General features: G+C 43.0%; 1 long non-coding RNA gene across 1 annotated transcript; it reads left to right on the top strand.

The window, feature by feature from the left end:
* The first annotated feature begins 16 nt into the window (after nt 1-16).
* LOC139078182 (uncharacterized) lies at nt 17-24,881 on the top strand. The gene is made up of 4 exons (XR_011531019.1): nt 17-3,875; nt 6,322-6,606; nt 8,307-8,429; nt 23,562-24,881. It is a non-coding gene; the product is annotated as an uncharacterized lncRNA (long non-coding RNA).
* Nucleotides 24,882-25,513: the final 632 nt, after the last annotated feature.

Here is a 25,513-nt window from a genome sequence, read left to right as displayed (position 1 = left end):
AGCAGCCCCGCCCCCCGCTCTTGGCTCAGCTCATGGCCCTTCCTGAGAACTCGCAGGGTCGGCCCGGAGCACAGACGCTGGAGGTGAAGCGACAGTTTCATGCTCTGAAGGCCTGACTTCCCAGAGTAAACGTCTGCCCCCAGGTAACCTGTAATCATCTAATACGATTGGGTCTAGTGGCCCTACTTAGCCTGAGAAAGCTGCGGGGCGCAGAGGTCGCGTCTCGCTCTGATTGGGGGGCCGGGAGCAGCAGGGCAAGCGTCATTAATTACGGGTGGGCCCAGCTGTCAGTGCCACTCCTGACAGCATCAGGAGCTCACCGCTCCCGCATGCCCTCGCCACATCTGCACCTGGCACAGGCTCGTCACACACCTGGCCTGGATCCCGTGCAGTCCCCGTGGGCTGGGACAGGCCAGAAGGACTCCACAGCCTTTAGAAGGAGATGCTGCAGCTGCCTGGACAGGATTTGCTTCTGAACCAGGACAGTGGTGACTGGGGTGTTTAACTGGCTGCAACATGCTCCACGTTGTGCTGGAACCTGGCTGCACCTGCGCATGGAGTACAGTGTAATCCCCATGTTTCCCTGCCTTCCCGCTCCAGGGCCACGGCCTGCAGCGACACACTGCGGGGATGGGTGGGAGGCTGGAGGTGGCTAAGTGTCCCTGCTATGACCACTTCTTAATACCAGGACAGAGGCGGGAGATGCAGCAAACCCTGGTACCACCTCTGCTCCCAAGCACGAGCACTGGCAGCCCTGCAATGCCGGCTCAGCCACTCGCTTGCTGTGTGACCTGAGGCAAGTTACTCACCATCTCTGAGCCTCCCTCCTCTCCTGAAAAGTGGGGATGATATCTGCACTCATTTCACATGTTGCTGGGACCCTGGGTGGGACAACGTATGTCCCAGCTCAGCAGCTGATGCTGTAGACCTGCCCAGTATCGTCACATCCTCGCCAGGCCTGGACAAGTCACAACTGAGCCTGTGTGAGTCACTGGGCCTCTGTGGACCTCTGTTTTCTCTTCTGCCCAGTGGAGGAAGAGCTTGTGTCCCCCGTCCTCTGGAGGTGGTGCTGTGATGCCACCATGGGCACACCTGAGACACGGAAACCAACTACAAAGGCACTGTGCGGCCCGTGCCACAGAATCCTAGCCAGGGAGCACCACGGGCATTCCCGGGAGGTCGTGGAGGGAAAGGTGCCGGGTAACTTCCGTGGGTGCCTGGTGCTCAGAGCATGAGCTGCCCGAGCTCACGGTGGGTGTTGAGGGACTGACGTGAAAATAGAAAGGGCTCCTAGCTCACCAGAGCCCTGTGGCTGTGACAACCTTCCTCAGGAGCTCCATCTGAGGATGACGAAGGAAGATTTGAATTACTCAAGTCCAAACCTCCCCTCGTCCAGGCAGAGACATGGCTTACACTCACCTCTTTCCAGCCTCGTGGGCTCAGCACTGGGCAAGGCTGCTGGGCCCGGGGAGTCCTCAGACAGTCTTGCAGCAGCATGCTCTTCCCACCCTCCCTCCCTTCACCCCCACGTCCCCTCAGGAGCCATGGCATCCTTTACCCACACCATTGTCCGCTTCACTCTCAAAACTGTCGTCCATGGGCTCATACTGGTGCCACCTTCCCTACTTTGCATCATGAACAAGAGTACTTATTTTGTTTGAGCCAAAATTGTGTGAAGACGCAGAGTCTCTTCTAGTCACATGAGGACATGTGACATCCTAGTAGTCGGAACAAAAGCCAAGCCAACAAAGCCATCACAGCCCCCTGCAGTGAGCTGGGGCGAGCAGGGGCCCCGGAGGAGCCTGGGGACTCGCGGGTGGGAGCTCCAATACCTCTGCGTCTGCCATGGGTCAGCCCTAACCCCAGTTCACGCCGTGGGCCCAGGGGGCAGTTCTTTGTGTGGGCAGTGGGTGCAGAGGACAGCACCCCCTAAGTAGCGGCACCGGGAGGTGAGGGCGCCCAGACCAGGTGACAGTGCCGCCGCAGCCCTTCCTCGGGCCCCAGGCTACCGCTCACTCTCCGCACAAGTGCTCATTTGCTCGGGGTCTAAGCCACAGAAGCTCCCTCCACACCCTGGGGTCACGGAGCCGCCAAGCCATGCACCGCACCGGTTGTCCTGGGATGAAACTACCCCAGCCACGTGCCCGTCCATTTCCTGATGGCATTGCTCCGCCTTCCATTCTGTTTCCGAGAGGCCGAGAGGTGACCAGCTCCGGGGAAACACTGGAAGAGGGCACAGGTCAAGGCCCTCCCAGGCCACACCCAGCAGAGCTTCTAGGCCCCTACCCGTCCTTACCAGGCAGAAAGACCAGCAGGCCCATCGTCCCGTGAAGCAGACCTGGACTCAGATTCGCTGCTGTAAGGCCCCTGGGTAGGGCAGTCCCCTTGGTTAAGGGATGGGGTGGAGGGAAAGCTTCCCTCTTGCCTGGATCCAGCTGCGCAATCAAACCTGACACCTGGACCCTTGGCTAGGAAACTGGTGTGGCCAGCCCCTCCCTCATTTCTTTGTCCCCTTGAGGCTGGCTGGGCTCTTGATCTGAATGAACTGATGAATCTCCAGCAACATGGTGCCTCTGTTGCCAAAATCCACTTCATTGCCTGCCTGGAACCCACAGCAGTCCCACTGCGTCCCTGGGTATCAACAGGGCCTGGGTGGCCCAAGGACCCTCCAGGACACCCTGTGTGGTGCGCTAGCCTGCTACTTGGGGAACTGTCCTCCCTGAGACTGTCCCCAGCTCTAATCTGTTCACTCCCAGCCCACTCTCTGGCCCAGCAACATATGTCCCTGCACATCGAGCTTGTGGTAGCACTGAGGTCACCTCTGTAAGACCACTGCCTGGACGACGAATTTCTAAAGGTGGCTGCACTGAGGTCTGTCTGTCCCCTGCGCTCTCCTCACGATGTGATGCTGACTTCCAGGCTAAGCTTCTTCTCTTTCCTGGCGCATGTGCCTCTTGGAGCCCTGGGCCACCATGCTGCCATGCTGGAGGCTGTGTGCCAAGTGTGGCCGTGGAGAGAGCACATCGAGCTCTGGGCACCCGCCGAGCCCAGCTGGCCGAGCCCTCCAGCTGGAGGCCCAGACATCCAGGAGCAGAGACAAGCTGTCGCACTGTGCTCGTCCACGTTCCTGCCCCAAGACCCATGAGGTCGACCAGTATGGTTGTTTAAAGCTGCTGAGGTCTGGGCTGTGTGTGTCTCCAAGGACAGCTTTGCTTGGGCTCGCAGCCTCCGGGGAAGCTCTGGGTGGGGAGCATCACGATTGCAGTGGATTAGAGCAGTGGAAGAGGCGGCAGCCCGTTCCTCCCAGGTGCCTCTGTTGGTCCTTGCTATTTCACATCTTTAATCCAAATGCTACGGGGCCTTTTTCTCTGGGTCACCTTAGAGTCCTCATTAGTCAATAAGAGCAAGACAGCAAATGTGCAAAACTAAGCAAGAAATGCAGACAGCATGTTCCTGGCTTGTAGCAAATAATGAGAGCAATCTTGCACAAGGCGCTGTCCCCTCAAATCTCCTCAGGGAGGGGTTTGCCCTCGAGGGAACAGAAATGCCAGCCTGGCTGGGAGACCCCAGGAGCCAGCCTGCGCCTGAGAGCTGAATTTGGGATGTGTTTGCTCGGAAGCAGCGTCGTAGGTGAGAGTGAGAAACGGGACTCCAGAGGTCCCCCAACAGAGACTGAATCAGCGCTCTGAGCGGATCTCAGCACACCGTCCTGCTGTCGGACACCGCCAGGTGTGCGGGCGCGGCCCCTCCGGAGAGCGGTGGGGACCAGCAGTTCAGGACAGCTGATGCCGCAGACATCCTGCCACTTTCTGCGATGCAGCCTGCTTGAGTTACTGGAGGAGAACAGCTGCAGCGGAGGACACACCAAAGCGCTGGTGCGACTCTCTCCAGGGAAAATTGCAGAGATCTTTCTTCTTATGATGAGGAACTTTATTCCTAAGCAGGGAAGTCTCTCTTTCTAAAAGCTTTTTAATATCTTTTCCAAATCCCCACTTCCCAAATGTATGTATAAATAATAATATACATAGCATAAAATATATTAATCTAATATCACATTATATGTATTATCATTTATATATACATTTGGGAAGCTGGGATTATATATTATGTATTACGTCATATAGTAAATATAATATAATATTGTAAATAATATATGATTATATATAATATATAAACAAACAAACATGTATTTGGAAAGCTGTATTTAGAAAAGATATTAGAAAGTCTTGTAGAAGGTGAAACTTCCCTGCTTCAGTCAGTTTCTCACCTCTGGGACCGTTGGGAGCAGGCAGGACTTTTCTTGTACTGGCTCTGGAAGCTCAGTCCTGCCTGAGGCTGACCCCGGACGAGATGCTCAAACGCTCCAGGCCCAGGGCACCCAGCCAGGGCAGGGACGCAGAACTCTCTGAAGTCTGCAGGGAGAGGAGGACAGCTGGAGGGCACAGGCTCCTGCCCCCGGTAACGCCATCCTGAGTTTGAACTGGGATTGGTCTCAATTTCAGCCCCTGATAAGGCAGAGCCTGGGACAGATGCATCCCTGCCAACATCCCCCTGGGAAATACAACCCGCAGGGAGCAGGAGTGAAAGGGAAAGACAGTGAGGCGGGGAAGGTCTGAGGCCAGACCAAGGGGCTGCATTTCTGTGCTGGCCATGGGGCGTAGGTCCTCCAGGATTTCTCCAGGGAGGCTGTGTGATCTGCTGTCTTGGAAGGGTTCATGGCTTCCTGCATGGCTTCAAGCAATCATCACCGGCTTCCATCCCATAACACAGCAACTGTCTCACATGTCTAGCTGGGACTGCCTGGCCACCCTGGGTGGCTACAAGGGGACCACACCCCAAGAAGCATTGATATCGAATGTGAAGTGAGTTCGCTCACCCATTGCGCAGCAAGCCAATCTCTGACATGGGGCTTAGTGGAAGTAGGAATTTTATTATTTCACATTGCTGAGCAAGGAGAAATGGCAGCTAACGCTGAAATCCCAAACTCCCTGAAAAGCTAAAAGGAAGGGTTTTTATTTAGGGTTTTAGGTAGGGGAGGGGGACCGTGGCCTTCTTGGTCAGTGTTTTCCCCTTGGCCTGTGTCTGGGGCTGCTTCCAGTGGAGGAGGCAAAGGACTGCTCAGATGAGTGTCCTTGGCTGTGTGTCTCCACGGTGGGAGGGAGACTCTGACGTCAGGAAGCCGAGGAGTCGGGCCTGGGAAGCTTCGGTTTCCTGATATTCCCTGGACATTAGTTTCTCTGTAAAAGGACTTCAAGGTCCTGGGATTAGCATGACTTTAGTGGGAGCCTGGCGTGAGGCCATCTGAGCCTTAACAATGTGTAACTTCTGTTTGGCTCTACAGCTCAGGGGGTCAGAGGTTAAAGAAACAAACATTTACATACGAGTGTAACTAAAGCACCAGGAACCTGAGAATGTGTGCTTTTGGTTTTAACCCACATGTGCTGGGTTCACTGTACGGGAACCAACATCAGGGCTGATATTAACTAAGAGCCAGGAACAGTATCTGCTCCCCGGCCCAGCACCAGGACACTCGGCCCCGCCACCAGGTGGCGGTGGAGCTCCAGACAGAGACCCTGGCTCTGAGGTTTGCCCCCTGGAGGCTGTTGGTAGGTGGGGGTGGGGTGATGTAGGGGCCCAGGGCACAGTAAGTGCGCATCATACTCTTAGCTGTAGCATCAGCATTACCAACAGCATTAGTGTTGCAGCAAGAAACACTGCTTCTCACATGCAATTTATTTGGCTCACACAAGCTCGAGAGATTCCGCTGGGACAGAGGCAGCAGGTTGGGAGCCGGTTGCTGTCCTACTGGTGGCTTGAAGTCTGAGATAGTCAGAGTGTTTACACCACAGAAGTCAGGAGACGCTACAAGTCAGGGGATTTGTGGGTTTTCTCCTTTCAGATTTCTGGTTTACTAGCACACCACTGCTTGGTACTGTCAAATTTCTTTATTTCTCAAATTAAATTAGAAAGGGTGGTCCTGGAATCACCTCCATTGACTATGTTCACAATGGTGCCTTGTTAACATGCAGATTCTCAGGCGCAGAATCTCCAGGGGAGGCCTGGGCCTCTGAGTTTTGATCGTGATGTTGATGGTGATGAGTTTTATGCACATTCACATTGAGAGCCGCTGGACCAGCCTTTCAGGCACCTGGAGTCCAGGGACTCGGAGACCTGGGGGACCCTTGGTCATTGTCCTTCACTTCCCTCTTTAAGGCCCCCCCCACCAGGGAAGTTCACTGTCCCCTCCACTTCCCTGTCCTGGTCAACACAGTGCTTCTGCTTTGACAGTTAACAAAGAGCCCGTTTACTGATTTTTTCCAGGGACGGCCGCAGTGGCCTGGTGACTTGCGATGGGAAGTCTGGAACACAGATGGCTGACTGCTTGCTGTGTGGGTAGTGGTGACACCTTCAGTTGTGAACCACTCCCAGGGAGACAGACGTCTCAAACACGTGTGTGTGCAGGGGTCCTCCACCTACTCGCTGCTCAGAGCAACGCATCCCCAGGGTCTTACGAACCCAGAATACGGGCCCAGACCTCTACTCTTTTATCCTGACCAGCACCTCTCACACTGGAGCCCAGGAAACCCCTGGACATCTTGTGAAGAGGTGGGTTCCGCTGCGGCAGGTCTGGGCAGGGCCTGAGAGTTTTAGAAATTAACAAGTCCCCAGGGCATGTTGATGCTGCTGGTGTGGGGACCACACCTGAGTCAAGGATCGGTACTACATTGTCACCCACAGAATCCTTGTGAAGTAGGTAGCCGATGCTCCGACCCTGTTAGTGATGGAAGTACTATCCCTCTTCATGTGTTTATTTCTGGTGCCTGCTACCTTTTCTTCAAAGTGTGTCTCAGGTCCCATAGCCCTATGTTTCAGGCATTTATTGCCGTACAACAAAATTCTTCAAAACTTAGCAGCTTCAACAACAAAAATGAATTTGAACGGGGTCTCAGCTGGGCAGTTCTTCAGTTCTGGTTGTGTATGCTAGGTTGTGGCATGCAACCTATATCTCGTGTTTCAACTCAGAGAGCTAGAATAGCTAGGAGGTGATCAGACAAAGCTCTCTTTTCATGTGGCCTCACCCCTTGCTAGCTTGGGCTTCCTGACAGCATGGTGGCCTCAGGCCAGTTGGACCTCTTACATGGCAGCTGGCTTCCACGAGGAAGCATTCTGGGAAGACAAACCCCAATGTGAAAGCATGTCAAGCCTCTGCTTGCATCACGCTTGCTAAGAGTCCATCCTAAAACGTCATATGGCCAAGCACAGAGTGAACAGGGAGCGGGCCACACAAGGGCAGGTCACCAGCTTGGTTCGTGGGGCCACAGATACAACAGTCTGTCATTGTTTCTGACCTCTGATTCCCTTATTCATTAGTCTTTTTCATCAGTCCTTATCTCAAATCAATTCTCTTGGAAATTATCTCACCAAACTGTTCATTTAGGGGAGTCCTGGATCTTAGCAATTATTATCAGAGAACTGGTTTGTGAATTCAGCTTCACTCGAATATTTTAAACAGCTCATTAGAAGTTCAGAAACTCTCATTGTCATGCAAGATTTGCTTGCTTAAGTTATCACATTGAAAATTAATTCTTTCAGTCATATTTTTTAATGCTGGATGAATATAATTCTTTGTTAATATGATAAATTTCTGCTAAACACTGACAGCTGTGGGTATTAATCACTGCTCTCATTTCGGAGACCGTTCTCCCAACCGAATTTTATTATTTTGTAGTGAAAGAATGGGTTAGCATTGCCACTGGCAAAAAGGGAATTGGGGCCTCAAAGCTAGGGTGATTATTATAACCAACAGGGGACTTGCCCAGTAGACACTCAGAGGTCATTACAGGAGACCAGCAGCTACAGCACAGGTCAGCGACACTCCACATCATCAGCTCACATTTCAAAGCTCTCCTGCGGCTTGTTTCTAGAGCTGTTTACTAGAAACAGGCATGGGGAGATCTCTTTGGCATTTTCCAAAAAACCCTTTTTGTCTTCACTTTTTTCATTAAAAAATGACAACAGCATGGCAAAAAATGATCAAAGCGATCAAAAAGAATGTGCAATGAAAAATTAGCTTCTTCCCACCCTACATTCCTGAGTGTCAAACCTCAGTATTCCAGAGTCCAAGTTCTCAGGTGCCCAGGAAACAATCGGGGGCACATACAACAGCCATACCCTTGTGTGCACGATTTTACAACCGTGGCAGCACACCCTAAATGTGGATGCGCACCTGTGCGCCCTCGTTCCTTCAGCCTGGCAGAGCACCTTGGAAGTCTTTCCATATTAACACAAACAACTGCCTCTTGCAGGTAATGGTTGCCTCTCTCGAAGTTGATGCTTCCTGAGGAAAGTCTGAAAATTTCTCAGCTTTAGACATGGCCGTTGATCTGTTGAGGTTTCCCAGGTCTTCTGGAATGAATCATCCAGTCCATGTGAGTTTTGCAATTTATTTACATAATATTAAGCAAAATATTCCTTCAAATTCGAATTTGAAATTTTCTTCTGTATCTGTGATTTCATCCAACTTCTCTTTTTGAATTGTCCTTTTTACAAGCTGCTGAATTTATTGTGTCCATGCATAGCATATGTGCACATAGGAGTTTGTTGAGCGTGCACACATAAGTGTATCTGCAAATCAGCTCTTGAGATTTCTACTTCTCATTTTCTGTTTTTAAATTGACCAATTTCTGCTTTCATGGTATTTAATTTCTTGTCTTTTTTAAGGTTAACTCTGTTATTTTTTCTCTTTGCTCAAATTGAATGCTTATTTTATTTATTTATTTTCCACTCTTGAAGGCTAAAAAATTTTACCTGAGCATAGCTTCAGCTACATGACATCATTTTTACTATCTTCTAGATAGTCATCTAGCCAGAGAATGGTATTTGATTTTTAAAAAGGAGAAAAAGCAGAAGCGTTTGATTTTACAGTGCTTTTCCTAATAATTTAACACACAATTTTTATAAATGCTGCACAAGGGGCCAGCTCCGTGGCTGAGTGGTTAAGTTCACGTGCTCCGCTTTGGGAGCCCAGGGTTTCGCCAGTTCAGATCCTGGGCACAGACATGGCACTGCTGATCAGGCCATGCTGAGGTGGCGTCCCACATGCCACAACTAGAAGGACCCACAACTAAAAATGCACAACTATATACCACAGGGCTTTCGTGAGAAAAAGGGAAAAATAAAATCTTTAAAATAAATAAATAAATAAATGCTGCACAAATAGTTGAAAATAATGGTCTTCTCTGTTTTCAGCATATAAAGTTTCTAAACCCTGTCGTTTCATGCTTTGCAGTACCTGATATTGATTACTCACACTCTTCTTTTTCATCAGCCTCATAGGGGTGTAGCAGTTTTATTAATCTCTCATGGAAGCAACCTTTCATTTTGTTGATTATTTCTATTTTCTGTGTTTTCTGTTTCATTAATTGTTGCTATCGTAATTATTTGACCCTTTCATTTATTTTGGATTTAATTTGCTATTTTTATAATTTCTTGAGATGGATACTTATGCAATAAATGTCAGCCTTTCTTCTTTCCTAATATATCCACTTAAGACTATAAATTTCCCTCTAATCACAGTTTTAACTTTACTCCACAAGTTGTAATACATTATAAATTTTAAATTGCAAATTATTTCCTAATTTGTGTTGTGATTTCTTCTGTTCCTATGGATTATTTTAGAGGTTGATTAAATTCTATCTATATGGGGATTTTCTAGTTTCTAGTTTTCTTAATTCAGCTGTTGTCATAGAACATACTCTGAATGATCTCGGTCCTTTGACATTTAGGAGACATGCATGTGTCTCAGCAACAAAGCATTTTACTGCTCTCTGTGCACTTCAAATAATTCAATGTCTAGACATACCAATCAGGTTAAGTTTCTTGACCTTGTTGTTCAAAACTTCTATTTCCCTACTGCCTTTGTCTACTTATTTTATCAATAATTGAGAGAAACATGTTAGTCTCCCATTAAATTGTGGGTTTGCATATTTTTCCTTTTATTTCTACCAATTTTGCCCTATATTTTGATGTTATATTGTCAACTACATACCCATTTAGAATAATTATATATTCCTTTATTATTATCGTCTATGATTATTATTAGATGTTTCTCTTTTTAAATGTTTTGTGCCTTAAAGTATACATTGTCTGATATTAATATAACTATATAAGATTTCTTCTGGTTAGGATTGCATTTATATTCTTTCTATCCTTTTGCTTTCAAATTTTCTTTCTCTTTAAAGTGGGTCCATTATAAGCAACATGTCCTTTATTTTCCTTGTGCAACCTAACATTCCTTGTCTTTTAGTTAGAGAATTTTTCCATTTATATTTAATGAAATAATTATATATTTGGATTTAATGAACACATTTCTAGTTTCTGTATTTTTTTATCTGTTATATGTTCATTTCTTGCCTTTTTAGGATTATGTTTACTATTCCACTATCCTATTTTTATTAGGTTGGTAACTGCACATTCTTTTACTTGGATTGTTTAGTGATTACCATAAAGATTAGAGCATACGTCATTATCAAAGTCTCATATTTATAGTACTTCTACTTCCTCCCTGAAAATGCTAGGAACTTGGACGTTTTAATTCTATTTACCCTGACTTATAATTATATTTGCCATGCATATTAGTTCACTGTATATTTTAAACTCCACAAGACATTCTTATACAATCAATATCTATTTAAATTTCCATATATTTACCTATTTTTGTGCTCATGCCCCATCAGATTTATAAATCTTCACCAGGGATTATTTTCCTTTTCCCTTCAGTATTTATTTTATTGTAGATCTGTACTTTATTTATGCTCTCATTTGTGTGTGTGTGTTTCTGAATGTATCTTTACTTCACATTCATTTTTAAATGATATTTTCACTGGGCTTAGAATTCCATAGTGAAGATATTTTCCTTCAGCACCTTGCGTTGTATTGTTGCACTGTGTGCTGACTTCCACTGAGTCTGTTGAGAAGTCAGATTGAAGAGTATCTTTTTTCTCTGGATAACTCAAAGATTTTGTCCTAGTTTTTGTTTTTCAGTAGTTTTACTATGTTGTGCCTAGATGTGCTTTTCTTTGTATATATCTTACTTAGAGTTTAAATTTCTTAGATCTGTGGGTTGATATCTCTAAACAGTTCTGTGAATTTTTCAGCAATTCTCTCTTCAAATATTATTTCTGCCCTATTTTTTGTTCTCCTTTCCAGGCTCCAATTACATGTATGTTAAATCTCTTCCATATGTCTTAATCTCCTAAAACCTTTTCCCTTTTTTAGTGCTTTTCTTGCATCAATCTAGGTCTTTCCTTCAAATTTATCTTTCAATTTACTAACTCTCTCTTTAACCGTATCTAATCTGTCATTAAACTCATTCACTGAGTTCTTATTTTAGTTATTTTATTTTCTAGTAATAAAATTTAAGTTTGATTCTTTTTATAGCTTCTGATTTTTGGCTAAAAGTCTCAGTCTGTTCTCTTATTTTCTTAACATAGGAAGCAAATGTATTTTGAAGTCCGCATCTTATAACTTCAATATCTGGATCCCCTATGAGTCCATTCCTATTGTCTTTTGTAGATGCTATTATTTCGTATTTGATTCGGGTTGTTTTGTCTTATTATAAGCTTAATTATTTTTATGAAGCTTCTACTTTTAGTTGGAAGTCACCTTTTCAGGAAGGATCGATGTATGGATGCTGTTTCTCAAGTTCTGGCAGGTTTGAAAAATATCTTTGTTTGCTTTTATATCAGAATAACTTTCCAGAAATTTAATTCTTGGAAGGTTTTTTCCTCTGATAAATGCAAAGATTTTGTTCCATTGTCAACTTGCATTCACTGTGGCTGTAGGGAGCCTAGGACCAAACTGCTGTCCCCTTTCTATGTGAGACCTTGTCGGAGTGTTTCTTTATCATCAAATTCTTGGATCTTCACCAAGATACTTCATTCTGTGTCTGTGTCTTTTCCTAAATTGTGGCATTCCTTCTCATTCTGTTCACTCAGGTTGCTTTGTTCTGGGAGTATTTTCTTTTATTATATTTTAAAATATTTTTTCTCTTCCACTTCTTAAATTTTCTTGTTCTTGACCACCATTTATATGTATATATGGTTGGACCTCTTTAATTAATATTTTTTTCTCTAATCCTTTCTCTCTGTTCTTTTCCAAGTGTGTTATCCATACTGCTGCCTATAATTTTAATCTTGTCCTTTTTTCACCCTGTGCTGCTGATTGGACGTTTATCTTTATCATAGTTTCATGTTTTTACTTTCATTTCTTTCTTTAACTCACTCGGACCAATATTATCTCCCTCTCGTGTCTTACCTCTTCTCTTATCTCTAGTATACTTTCTTTGTGCCATTTTTCCTTACAACTTATTGTGCCTCTGTCCAGTAAGGAAAAATAAACTACATCAGGGATCTTAACAGGAAGAATTTAATATAAACTATTGTCAACCAAGTACAGTGAGCTGAAATGGGAAAAGGGAAACATTGAGGTAACATGAATAGAACAGCTGCTGGAAGCCACCACCACTCCTCGGCCTGAGAAATGAGAAGGTTGGAATATTAGAGTATGCAGCTTGGGCAAAGGGACATCCTAAAGCTGGAAACTGGACTTCTGAGTAGGCGTTGCTGCTTGGTTCATGTGGTGTCTCCCAGCTCTGAGGAGGGGTCCCAAGGGCCCATGACCCAGATATGTGGGGATGGGACTGCTTGGCCAGTGTAGTACATCAGGAACTGAGAGGAGGGACTGGAGCCAAGACCTCCAAGAAGGGGGCACTGCTTGTCTGGTGCTGGTGTCTCTGACCTCAGAGGAAAAGGCCCAAGGAGCTGAGACCACGGGTGTGAGAAGAGGCAATGCCTGACCGGTCCTGGTACAGCAGGAGCTGAGTGCTGCTTCTGCCTCCGAATGGCAGGACATCACTGGTTCTGTGAAAGTGACAAAGCCGTAAATAGGATTTGGCTGCTGCTATAGGAAGAAATTGCCACTGCCAGAGTGAAGAAGGGTTGCTGGGGTGATGCAGACAGGGACAAGAAGTGCTCAGGAGGGAAGGAGTAGGTCCCTTGTCCCTCCTACAGCCTTGAAGCTTCCCTCAAACCCCTCTTCTTGGCAGAGCCCAACATGGAGCAGCAGACAGATCAGAAACGTGGCTGCAGAGTCCAGCACCACAGAGCAGAGAGTAGAAGGCTGCACTTACAGCCCACAGGAGACAGTTTAGAGCCCAATATACTTCTGAAGTGTTGGTCTAAAATTCTTTCCTACTTTATAGCTCCAGTGTCTGGATGTGTACCCTTCATCAGCCTTGTTTATTAAGTTCTTTCTTCCTTTCAGGGTAGTATCTCTGCATTAGTCCCGATTCCTTTCTGAGTATTATTCACAAAAGGAAAGATGGGTATCAGGGGAGGGGAAGGACAGGACACGAACTGGGTGGTGAAACATCCACTGTAGGCATGTTGTTTCGTTTTGTGGTCACTTTAGCTAATCCGATGAATTAATGGCTGTGTATGCTCCCACTTTACCCTCCATCTGCCTCCTGCAAAAACAGCTTTTCTGTGTGACTTTTCCTGTGCCCCGCCCCCTTATCTGCTTCCACACAGTGTGAAAGGGCTTGGGGGCTGCTCCGTGGTCCTTCCATGCCCCGGATATTGCAATGGCAGGTGCTAATTGGATCATTGGATCACAGCATTCATGGCTGTGCTCTTTTCAGAGAACTCTGTATGGGACACCTGCGGGGTCATCATGACTTTGTACTTTTTTCTTTCTGTTTGTTCCAAATTATGCTTTATTTTCCAGCCATTCTTCACAGTGTGTGGTTTGAGGTAGTGGCTTTTTCTTTTCTAGTTTAGTTGAATGTGGAGCTTTCTTTTCCATTTTTCATTCCTTTTGGCTACTTTTGGTTGGTATGTAACAGAGTATAAATAACTTTACATTGCTATTTTCAGCTAGAATCCAGAAAACTGGTATTGAAACTGTTATCCACCATAGTTGTTCAAGGTCTATTTTAATTAAATACTTTGAAATTTAGTGCAAAAAAAGACTGACGTACTTCTGTAACTCAATATGTTTCCTTTTTGCTGCCTTGGCTCTTAGGAAGCTCAAAACAAAATATAAGGGTCAATTTTAGTAACTCTAGTTTTTATGTTCACTCTCCCATATGCTTCTTTAGATTTCTTTCATGACGTAGATGTTTACCTGAAGTCTCTTTATATGCCACTTGAAATCCTGTCTGCAAGCAGGTCGGGTATAATTGATAATTTTCAAAGTTCAACACGATCGATGATTACTTAAGATGTGGATATCATGCTTCAGTCTTCGAATGAACACTCCAGACATCACCCAAGAGGGTCCCCCATTGCTGACTAGGAGGGCGCTCAGTAGTGGTATTTTACGCATTTGGGAGAAAGATGAGGCCAGGTGCTAGGGAAAGTGACATCAATGAGCTGCAGTTTGTGTCCCTTCCTCTTTTTGGCACCAGCACTACTCAGTGCTGCTTGCTGCACCGGGACTCCCACCTGTGGCTCGTGGCCCTGTGAAGGTCTGGAAGGCACCCTGAGTCTCCCCACCCTCACTTGTAGAGTGAGGGTGAGTAATGGTATCTTCCTCGTAGGATGTTGTGGGGAGAAGTAATCTTGTATGTGTTCCGTTTTTACCCCAGGTTAGAAAAGGCCACCATTCCCACCCCTGCTGATGTGCTCAAGACTGAATGTGAAACTTCACCTCCACACAGAGCAGACAAAGGCCCTACAAGGGGGTCATAGTCAATAGAGCATTGAACTCAGGGGTCTGAATCCTCAGTAATCCATGGTGACTGTTGGTTTGTGTACTCCAATGGCAGAGGCCCACAGATTCTTCTGCAATCCCTTCTTCTTCATATTGGCTCAATGCACCAGAGCTAGACTTTCCCCAGTCCTGTTGTACTTGGTTTATATGTCCACCAAGGTCTTTACTCACCTTAGCCTTGGCATAAGATACCTTGGGTCTGTAACTGTCTCCCCTCCTTGAACAATGAGCCACTGGAGAACATGGGTCTCATTTCAGCTTTCATTGTGCCTCCCTGACCTCCCCACATGACATCTGGAACACAACTGGTGCTTTAATAAATTTTTGCTGGATTGAATTAAAATGGCAGTGGTTGGCACATAATGCACGTTAAAGACATGAAATGTACGATTGAGGGAGGAATGGAGCAAATGAATAAATGAATGAATGCTGTGAAGACATCTGGTAAGTTACCTGCGATTAAGCACACACTCTGTGCCAAATATCATACTGGGTTCTGCTTAAAGGAGAAATAGAGGTGGCCACAGCCTTCTTGTTCAGAGTAAAGAACATTCTCTCAGGCCCTTCACAAGGTTTTTTACTCAAGGAGGCTTAGGATGACTTCCCAGCACTGGGCTTAGAGCTCTTGGAGAAGAAAATGACATATATTCAAAGAAAAAAGTACTTGTAGATTTGTCTATTACACATCTTTCTGAAGCCTAGATGAGCCAAACCCCTTACTGGGAAAAGCAACTCGGGATAAGTAATTTGGCATCATCACAACATGTAGAGATTTTTGGGGGAGATATACTTCATAAAAAATTTCATACAACATAAAATTTACTCTTATCCAGGCGATTTTAGTATATTCACAAGATTATGCAACTGTCACCACTATCCAATTCCAGAATATTTCCATCATCCCGAGAAGAAACCCTACACCCGTTAGCAGTCACTTCTCATTCTCCCCTACCCCTAGTCCCTGGAAACCACTAATCTACTTTCCATCTCTAGGAATTTGCCTGCTTGTGGACATTTTATAGAAATGCCATGGGTATAATGGGTTTTATATAATGGCATGGGAATATAATAGTGGCTTTCACTTAGCTTAATGTTTTCAAGACTCATGCATGCTGTAGCATATATTAGTACTTCATTCCTTTTCATAGCTGCATAATTTTCATTGTATGGATATACTACATTTTGTTTATCCATTACCAGTTGATCGTCTTTTGGGTTGTTTCCATCTTTTTGATACTGTAAATGATGCTGTTCACAAGGTTTGTGTGTGTATGTGTGAATATATGGTTTCAATTTTCTGGGATATATACCTGCAAATGGAATCACTGGGTCTTAAGTAACTCTGTGTATAATTATTTGAGGAACTTCCAAGCTGTTTTTCACAGCACTTGTGCCATTTTACATTCCCACCAGCAATGTATAAGGGTTCAGATTTCTACACATCTTTAGCAACGTTTGTTATTGTCCATCTTTCTAATTTAGCCATCCTAGTGGCTCTGAAGTGATATCTTATTGTGGTTTTGATTCGCATTTCCTTGATGATTAATGACAGTGAGAATCTTTTCATTTGTTTCTTGGCCTTTCGTATATCTTCTTTAGAGAAATGGCTATTCCTTTGCTCATTTTTTAAATTGTGTTCTTTTTACTGTAGAGCTGTGAGAGTTCTTTTCATATTCTGAATACTGGATCCTTATCGGATGTGTGATTTGCAAGTATTTTCTCCCATTTGTGGGTTGTCTTTTCACATTCTCGATTGTATCCTTTGATGCACATAAGTTCTTAATTTTGATGAAGTCCAGTTTATCTATATTTTTCTTTGGTTTCTTGTGCTTTTTGTGGTGTATCTAAGATGCTGTTGACTAATCCAACGTCACAAAGATTTACATCTATGTTCTCTTCCACCAATTTTATAGATTTAGTTTTTACTTTAAGATCTTTGATCCATTTTGAGTTAGTTTTTCTATATTTTTTGAAGTGGGGTCCAACTTTATCTTTTGCCTAAATCCAATTGTTCCAGCACCATTTGTTGAAAAGATTATTCTTTCACCCTTCAATGGTCTTGGCACCTTTGTTGAAAATAATCGGCCATAGAGGCATAGGTTTATTTCTGGACTCTCAATTCTATTCTATTGATCTATATTTTATCCTTATACTAGGACCACATTGTCTTCATTCCTGTAGGTTTGTAGTAAGTTTTGAAATAAGAAAGTGTGAGTCTTCTAACTTTGTTGTTCTTTTTCAAGATGGTTAGGCTATTTTGGGTCCCATTGTCCCATTTCCATAAATGTTTTAGACAAGTTTGTCCATTTATGAAAAAGAATCAAAATTTGAATAGGGGGAGCGTTAAATCTTTAAATCAAACTGGAATGTACTGCCATCTTAACAAATGCTTCCAATCCATGAGTAGGGATGTCTTTTCATTTACTTAGGTGTTCTTTAATTTCTTTCAACAATGTTTTGTAGTTTTCAGCATATGAGTCTTATATTTCTTCGGTTAAATTTATTCATAAATATTTTATTCTTTTTTATGCTACTGTAAATGGAATTGTTTTCTTAATTTAATTTTCAGATTGTTTATTGTTAATGTATACAAATACAACTGATTTTTATATTGATCTTGTATCCTGCAACTTTGCTGAAGTCACTCATTAACTCTAATAGCTTATTTGTACATTCTTTAGGATATTCTATATATAAGATCATGTCATCTGCAAATATAAATAGTTTTATTTCTTCCTTTGCAATCTGCTTGACTTTTTTTGCTTTATCTGACCCAACTGGTCTGGGTAGAACCTCCAGGACAAGCTTGAATAGAAGTGGTGAGAGAAGACGCCTTTGTCTGTCTCTGATCTTAGGGGAAAGCTTTCAGTCTTTTGCCATTAAGTATGATGTTAGCTGTGGGTTTTCAAATTGCCTTTTATCAGGGTGAGGAAGTTCCCTTCCATTCCTAGTTTGTTTAGTGTTTTTCATCATGAAAGGGTTTTGGATTTTGTCAAGTGTTTGTCTGTGTCTACTGAGATGATCTTGTTGTTTTCATCCTTTATTCTATTAATATGGAGCATTACATTGATTGATTTTTCATATGTTAAACCAATCAGGCATTCCTGGGATAAATCTCATATAGTGAATGATCCTTTTTATAAGCTGCTAGATTTGATTTGCTATTATTTTGTTGAGAGATTTTGTATCCATATTCATTAAAGATATTGATATGTACTTCTCATTTCTTGTGATGAATTCGGTTTTGGTATCAGGGTAATATTGGCCTCATGGAATGAGTTAGGAAGTCTTTCCTCCTCTTCTATTTTTTTGGAAGAGTGTTTGAAGAATTGGTGTTAATTCTGCTTTAAAGTTTTGGTAGAATTCAATAGTGAAGCCATCTAGTTCTGGGTTCTTCTCTGAAGCTTTTTTATTACTAATTCAATCTCTTTACTTGTTATATATCTATTCCAATTTACTATTTCTTCTTGAGTCAGTTTTGGTAGTTTGTGTCTTTCTAGGAATTTGTCCGTTTCATACAGCTTATCTAATATGTTGGTGCAAAATTGTTCATAGTATTCCCTTATCATCATGTTTATTTCTATATGATCCATATTAATGTCCCTTTTGTCAATCCTGATTTGGTAATTTGGTGATCTCTCGTTCTTTCTTGATCATCTAGCTACAGGTTTGTCAATTTCGTTCATCTTTTCAAAGAACCGGTGTTTGGTTTTGTACATCTTCTCTGTTGTTCTTCTATTTCATTTACTTCCACTCTATCTTTATTGTTTACTTCCCGATGCTGCTTTGATCGTGGTGCTCTTGTTTTTCTTCTTAAGGTAGATGGTTAGGTTATTGATTTCAGATATTTCTTGTTTTTTAACGTAGGTATTTACAACTCTGTATTTCCCTCTGAGCACTGCTTTGTCTGTAACCCATAAATTCTTATATGTTGTGTTTTCGTTTTCATTTATCTCAAAGTATTTTCCAATTTCTTGTGATTTCTTTTTGACCTATTGGTCATTTAGGAGTGTGTTGTTTAGTTTCCACATATTTGTGAATTTTTCAAATTTCCTTCCAGTATTGATTCCTAATTTTGTTCTTTTGTGGTAAGAACATACTTTGTACAATTCCAATCCTTTTAAATTTATTAAGACTTGTTTTGTTGCCTAACATATGGTCTATACTGGATACTTGTCCATGTGTATCTGCTGTCATTGGGTGGAACGTTCTGCAGGTGGATGTTAGGCATCATTGTTGTATGGTGTTGGAAGTTTTCTACTCTTTGCTGACCTTCTATCTAGCTGTTCTATCTGTTACTGACACTGGATATTGAAGTCTCCAACTACTATTTTGAATTGTCTATTTTTCTCTTTAGTTCTGTCAGTTTTGCTTTGTGTATTTTGGAACTCTGTTGTTATAATTATAATTGATATATCTTTCGATAGATTTTCTATTTTATCATTATAAAATGTCCTTATTTGTCTCTAGTAACAATTGTTGTCTTAGAGTCTGTTTTGTCTGGTATTAGTACAGCCACTCCAGCTCTCTTTAGGTTATTGTTTGCATGGAATACCTTTTTCCATACCTTTACTTTCAATTTATTTGTGTCTTTGAATCTCAAGTGTGTCTGTTTTAGTCATCATATCGTTCGATCATGTTTCTTATCCATTATTCCATTCTTCGCCTTTTAATTGGAAAGTTGATCCATTCACAAATATGCCTTCTCCATTGGAGATAACAAGAGTAGAGCACTTATTTTACCTTACGCCCATAGAGCATGAGCTATTACCCATTTCACTCCTTGACAAATCATCTTACAGAAAACTTCCAAACAATTGTCATGTAACCTTGTTCATCACATTCTCACTAGGTCTCAGCTTCCTCGTCTGTGAAATAAGACAGACTTTTACTATTCTTTTGACAGCCAACATGCAAATGACACAGTGCACCCTGTCCAGGGGAAGCCTGAGTCCAGACTTCTCCTAGTGGTTCCATAACAGAGTAGAGTTGAGAGACTAAAAAGTGCATCTTTTCCACATTGGGTAAAATAATGGTAATAGTGATGAGACTTCATTTTTCTTTAAGCCCAAAATAGTTTGAGATATCATCTAGTGACCTCAGGTTGCTTCTAATATCCCCCTGCAACATTTGTGCCCAGAGAATCAGTCAGAAACCTGAGACTGGATTCCACCACCTTCCTTCATCTTCACCCCACTCCTGTGAGTCACAAACATCTGTCAATTCTACTTGCCGAATATATATCCTCCCACCTTCCTTCCTCCTGCTGCCACCCCTGCCTAATTTCTGCCTTTCTTGTTTCTCAGATCCTAACTTCTCACATCCTTTCTTCCCGTCCCTCTGCCCTCTCCATGTGCCAAATAATGTGTTGTCACAGCACCAAATAAACTTTCTAAAATGGCCTTCACCATCACTAGCCTGACACTTAAATATACCCCTGAAACTCCAGAATCCTTGGCTTCTCTCCCAAGGCCTTTGTGACTAAACACATTCCCACCTCTGGGCTCACTGCTTCTCCCTTCTCCGCAGGCAGACGTGCCACCGTATCTAGATAGACAGACTTTACTGCAGTTTCCCCCAGACAGCGGCGCCTGACTAGCCTCTCTGTCTCAGAAGTTCTTCCGCCATTGCACGAACTCCTTAACAGAATTTTAACCAAAGTATGAAAATCTCCTCACATATTTTTAAGGTTACATTTAACTTTTTCACACAAATATATAATTTCTTCTGTATTATAAATACTGGCATTTTAAAATAAAACCCTTAGATCTCTTTAGATTTTATGCAATAGAAGGTAAATACCACAGCAGTTTAAAATCCACCATTATCCATTAAAAAAAATACACGAACAACAACAAAATAACAAGAGCACTTTAACAGTCAGAAATCTGACCACTTCTTTCCTCTCTTTGAACACAGTTCCATGCCACTCCCATCACTGAAGTTTATCCCAATGTCATAGAATTCTACGTTGAACATCCTTTATTCTCATCCCCATAAAAAGTCTTCAGCAGACACAAGCTTACAAACTGAGGTTGTCTTGCTTCATATGACCAAAAGGCTCTAGGTGTTTCAAATTTTTTTCTGGGTTGAGTGATCATTAAAATTACTATTGATACATAATTGATCGATTCAAGATAATAGAGTAGAAATTCTGGTAAATTATTATATATAAAAAGTGAGCTGTATTGGGGAGTGCTTCACTTAAGGAGATGATCTTGGAGTTGTTGCTCTGCTTCCTGAGGAGCCATCCCCATATCTGTCCCCTTGATCAGGAAGGGTACAGAAGGGGCAGCATGACTGGTCCAGCCGTCCAGAGGGCATTTGAGTCCCTCTCTCTGTGTTTCACATCAATACAAATCCACTTACTGGGGGTCCTATAAGATGTCTTTTCAGCTGGGGCCTCACCATGAATGGACATCACTTGTCTCTAGACTTGAGCAGGACAGATTGCACACCAAGTTTGTTCCTACCTTTTGTTTTTCGTGTTTTTGTTTTATGCTTCTAAACACTGAGAAATTTTATTCACATCTGAGAGTAAGCAAGGATTTTGTTACACCAACATCATTCAGTTCTTAGGACTCTTTCTGAATTATAGCGATTAGATCTCTCTCTGATTTTTTTGAAAGCAAGGAATTGGAAACCACTCACCTTAGAAGGGGATTTGTTACCCAGTCGTTGAAATCGTCATTGCTCAGTCTCTGGGAATCTACCCAAAGGCCCGTTCACAACTCACAGAGGACCATCAGATTGGCCAGTCCCACGCTCATTCAGAGGCGCTTGAAAGAGAAAAAGTTGGATCGTATTTTATCGTATGTTTTAGGTACAGTTTTGTTAAGAGCCTGAGGCTGAGGCTTAGCCATCCCAAATGATGGAGATGCCACCGATGGTATGCTTAGAAAGCCAGGCATTACAGTGGCAGTGGGCTCAAGCCAATTGCCAGATGGGACTTCCCACCAGGTGGATGCATACGCCATTTCTTAACGCAAACAAACGTGTGAATAAATGTTTCAAGAAACAGTATAAAATCTCTGAGAAATAAATTGTGAAATGCATCTTATAAGAAAAATTACTAAAAATAGTCAAGATTAAAATGATAATATCTAATAAGAGATTAATGCCCAAAATATACGGAGAACTCCTAAAACTCAGCAACAACAAAGAAACCCAATTCAAAAATGGGCAAAGGACCTGAACAGACATTTCTCCAAAAGAGATATACAAAGCCCAATAAGCACATGAAAAGATGCTCAACATCACTAATCATCAGGAAATCAGGTAAAATCAAAACTGCGATGAGATACCACCTCAGGCGTCCTAGGATGGCTGCTATCAAAAAACAGAAAACAGTAAGTGTTGGTGAGGATGTGGAGAAACTGGAACCAACAGTTCCAGTTTTGGTCGGAATGCAAAATGGACAGCCACTGTAGAAAACAGTATAGAGTTTCCTCAAAAATTTAAAAGTAGAATTACCATATGATCCAGCAATTCCACTTCTGGATATATGCCCAGAAGAACTGAAGCAGAGTCTTTAGGAAATAGCTGTACACCCATGCTTCCAGCAGCGTCATTCACAATAGCTAAAACCACAGAAGCAAAGCAAGTGTCCACTGACAGAGGAATTGATAAGCAAAATGTGGTCTATGCACACAACGGAGTATTATTCAGCCATCAAAAGGAAGGAAACTCTGCAATATGTTACAACATGGATGAAACTCAGGGACGTTATAGTAAGTGAAATAGATAGTCATAAAAAGACAAATACTGTATGATTCCTCTTAGATAAGGTACTTAGAGCAGTGGAATTCATAGAGACAGAAAGTAGAATGATAGTGGCCAGGAGCTGGGAGGAATGGGGCGTTACTGTTTAATAGATATAGAGGTTCAGTTTTATAATATGCAACAGTTTTGGAGATGGATGGTGCTGAGAGCCCACGACAATGTGAATGTGCTTAATGTCACGGAACTATTTTCTCAAAAGTGTTTAAAAGGTAGTAAATTTTATGTTACGTATATTTTACCACAATAAAAAACTAATCCATATTTTTAAAAATTATAATGTATATTTTAAAAGTGTATTAAAAAACAAAGAATGTTGAAAAACGAATAAAATTAAGTCATATATTATAAGAGACTGTAAAAACAAGATAAGTCTAAATGCTGTTTCTCATTGAATTTGCTATAAGGCAATATCTTATGTAGGAAAAATTAGTATTTATATAATAAAATATATGATAAAAGCCATGACAATAATTAAGAATCATCTATTAAAATCATAAATAGCCTCATCGACTTTGTGAGACATAATGATCAAAGTTTCTATTTATATTTAAGAAAAAAGATGGTAAAAGTGCTAAAAAACTAAGGGTATGGTGGTTGCATATAATTTTATTTTTTGTTAATGAAAATAAGAAAGTCATAAATATTTGCTTTGACAAAGATGAAGATTGACTATAATTTGAATAAATATTTCACTTCATGATTTGATAAAATGGATTTTAACTTCCTTTGGAATAAGGCACACGAAATTTTAAACAGCAAATTTTAGCTTGTATGTCTTGAAAAAAATGTTGATCCCTCCCAAAATTCAGATTACATTTAAACCATAATCTTTATTAAGCTATAAGAAATACTGCTCTGGCTGTTCAGAAATACCTTTTTCTTTCTGGCCAAATGACACACCAGATGACAAGATCACCCAAGATCAGCGAGAAATCTGTTACCATCAAATTCGTGGGAAAAACTGACTTCCGTGTTTCTTAGTGACGTTCTCTGCTTTGCTCCCACAGGACTCCCACCGGGAGCGCTGCCGTCTCTGGCTGGAGTCTGAGGCACCGTCATGAAAGGAGAAGTTCACCAACCCCTTGGCTCCACTCTATGACATTTCTGGATTCCGATCATCCGAAACTTCGCCCCAACAGCGAAGGTTTAAGGCAGGGAGAAGCCCTCCAGGGCGTGAGGTCCCCACATCCACCTGCAGTCCTCCAGCGTCCTGCAGCCGGCACAGGGAGGATGAGCGGCATGTAGGCACCGTTAATGGGAAATGAGACAGGGAACCTGCATGTCTCCTGATCTGACCTGGGAGGCAGGCGTGAGGGTCTGGAAACCTACCCTATGTTGCCCAGGACCCCTGGGAATTTTCTGTGCCCCAGGGCTTAGGTGCCCAGGGGAAAATCACATCTCTGGCTTGTTTCCAAATTAACGTTGAGTCCACGTTTCCCTCCGGGCAGTGACTGTCCCAACACCTACACAGGACCCAGCCAACATTCAAGAACTCTGCGCTGAGTTGATATGTGTCAAACAGGTTGCACTTGCTAAGAAGCCCCAGACGGCCGTGGGCAGAGGTCTGGGCTTGGGGCCGAAGTCGCCTCAGCCCTTGGGAAGAAAGGGAGACGTGCCCTAGCTGGCAAGACAAGCTCTGAGCCCACAAACAGAACCTCTGGTCTCCAGGCCGCAGGTCCCCCTGGGGAGACCAGGTGACATCCCCCTCCTCCCGGAAAGCTGCCCACAGGTCAGTGCCCTGGAAACCCTCTTACCACCAGCAGCAGGCTCCAAGCCTAAGCTGAACTTTTCTAGCAAATCGCTCACAGACTCCCGTCTGCACGGGTGTTTGCTATTCCTTAATTGAATAATTAGATATGATTAATAACCTCGTGTGTTAGCATAATCCTAACATTATAGGTGTCAGGAGGATATAAGTTAATTAGAGGTTAACATTTTTGGCTCTGAATCAGATGCTCAAGCTGTATGCTCTGCTCCCGCCAGCTGGGGAAGCACGAGCTGCACTCATTCGATTAAGATTGCTGTGTTTGTAGGGTCTGGAAAGGCAGATAAGGAAATTTACGCTTGTCTGTCCGCACTTACTGAAGACCTATCTCATCGGTATCCCCATGGCTACACGCTAGCCCCTGTGGGGACTGGGAAACGGGTCAGGTGCAGGCCTGACTTTATGCCCACAGCCAGGAAGGCGAAAGAAGGCCTGTTGGCAGGTCCCTGTGGCAGGAAGCGAGGGGTGATGAGGGCTGAGCTGCTCCAGATTCAGAGGGCATGTGGCGCTTTTTGATAAAGACCCTTTAATAAACTACTAAGTATGATTTTTTTAAAATCTATAACTTGCTAAGACTATTTTTGTAATGAAATTTTCAGGTCAGGAAAAGAAACTCTGTCAAGACCTTAATCAGGATTTCAGACTTAGAAAATATGGCTCTTGAGGTGATAAATGATACACAATGTGGGAACTGAAATGAAGGTGAGGTTGCCCCTGCTTGAAGATGTTAGAACTCTTTTGACTGCAAGCAAGGCAACCCCAATTGAAGTCAGTTTAAACAAAAAGAAAGAAAAAAAAGGCATTATTGACACATAGCATTGAAAACTCCAGAAGTGGATATCAGACATGGCTGCATCCAGGAACCCAGTGTCATCAGGGAGTCCTTTTTGTCTTTTCTTTTTTTAGGGGGAAAGAGTTATGATTCCTCATGTAATGGCATCTTTCTCAGCGAGGCCTTCCCCATGTATGGTAAAATGGCCAAGTTTAACCTCTTGCCAGCTTAGCTACTCCAGTAATAACAACAATGGCAATGATGCTAATGCAGCTAACATTTATTGAGCACTCACTATGTGTTAGGCAGCAATTTAAGAGTTTCATATGTATTGACTTGCTTAATTATTCAATAGCCTGGAAGGGTAGATACTATAATTATCACTCATTTAACAGGTGAGAAAACTAAGGCACAGAGAAGTT

The sequence above is a fragment of the Equus przewalskii genome, chromosome 21 (assembly GCF_037783145.1).
Source record: "Equus przewalskii isolate Varuska chromosome 21, EquPr2, whole genome shotgun sequence".
In the NCBI taxonomy this organism is placed as follows: domain Eukaryota; kingdom Metazoa; phylum Chordata; class Mammalia; order Perissodactyla; family Equidae; genus Equus; species Equus przewalskii.
Note: the sequence above shows the minus strand (reverse complement) of the source record. Positions and strands in the feature narration are given on the sequence as shown.